The sequence below is a fragment of the Mus caroli genome, chromosome 4 (genome assembly GCF_900094665.2).
Source record: "Mus caroli chromosome 4, CAROLI_EIJ_v1.1, whole genome shotgun sequence".
NCBI classification, from domain to species: domain Eukaryota; kingdom Metazoa; phylum Chordata; class Mammalia; order Rodentia; family Muridae; genus Mus; species Mus caroli.
The window spans coordinates 127888655-127890269 of NC_034573.1; positions in this window are offsets into that span (position 1 = coordinate 127888655).

Below are 1615 nucleotides of genomic sequence, written 5' to 3' on the forward strand. Positions count from 1 at the left end.
CACTCACTTTGTAGACCAGGCTGGCCTCGAACTCAGAAATCCGCCTGCCTCTGCCTCCCGAGTGCTGGGATTAAAGGCGTGCGCCACCACGCCCGGCCTCAGGTAACTTTTAAGAAACATGAATTTTTTCTAAAGAAGTGAGTTAGGCCATCAAAGAAGCTGGCAGCAAAAATGACCTTGATAGGAATCAAGACTTGGTACTAGGAAAGAGAGGGGAAGCCTCAGCTGTCTGCGGGCGGTCCTCACATGGCTTGTCCAAAAAGGAAGAAAGGTGGGTAGGGCATGGTGAGGGTCCACTGGAGCCCCACCCCCATGCCCTGAGCGTTCTGAATAGCCCTTCTAAGAGCAGTCCAGATGGGCCTTTTCTGAGCAGGTAAGAGAACTCTGGGATTCTGGTGGGCAATATCCCATCCAACACTGCAGTTATTTGCATACAGTGGAGCTGACAACCCCTAGTGCCTGCTGTTGTATAAATACGAACATTCCTTTCTATATATATATATCACTCTCTCACCTGCATGTATTTAGCTGTATCACAGGTGTGCCTGGTGCCCTTGGAGACAAAAAGAGTGTGTCCGAATCTCTCGACCCAAGTTACCAGGTGGTCATGAATTGCTAAATTGCTGGTGCTGGAAACTGAACCCAGACCTCTGGAAGAGCAGTTAAGTGTTCTTAAATACCAGGCTGTATCTCCAGCCCATGATTTTGTTTTTCTTTTATATGTATACCTCTGCGCAGAGGGGTGGGAAGCATGCATGAGTGCAGGCCAGAAGAGGGTTTACAGGCAGTTGTGAGCTGCCTGATGTGAGACCTGGAAACCAAACCCTGGTCCTCTGCAAGACCAGAAAGCACTGTTAGTCTCCCAGCCAGCTCTCTAGCTCCCCTGCCCCACGTTGTTGCTGCATTTTTGTTTTCCATACACAGATGCTGCTGTGCTAACAGTTGCCTACAAGTGCTATAGCAGCGTGCTGTACAGGGGTATAGCCTAGGAATGTGTACTACCTCGCACAAGTGTGGAGTGAGCCACCCCATCAAGGTTGGGGTAGTGAAATCTCCTAGACACATTTCTTAGAACACATCCCCTTCCTTAAGCATCACACCGCTGTTCTTTCAGATTTCACTAGAGACCACCTTTTTATTTTCTACCGAGAGAGAGAGAGAGAGAGAGAGAGAGAGAGAGAGTTAGTTAGTTTGGTGTGTCAGATATGCATACCATGGGTGCATACATAGGTCATAGGAGAGTTGTACAAAACTCCAATCTCTCCTTCCACCATGTGGATTCCAGAGATCAAACTCAGGACTGTCAGGTTTTGTAGCAGATGCGTGTACCTGCTGATCCATCTTGCTGGGCCCCAGGAGTTATGACAAATGCTCGGCTGAAGAAATGACAGGGCTCATTCTTAGTCCAGTCCACCGAGTTAGCCACACAATATGAGTAACTGAGGCTCTTTGCAATGAGCAGTTATCTGGAACCCCTCAGGACAGGTCTTGGACCAGTCCAAGCATTGTGGTTGAGGTGATGGAAGAACACTGAAGAGTTAGAGACCACAGTCTCCTAAGCCAGAACGAGAAGAGATAAGGCAAGCCACAGGCCTTCAGGTGACCCCTGGGAATA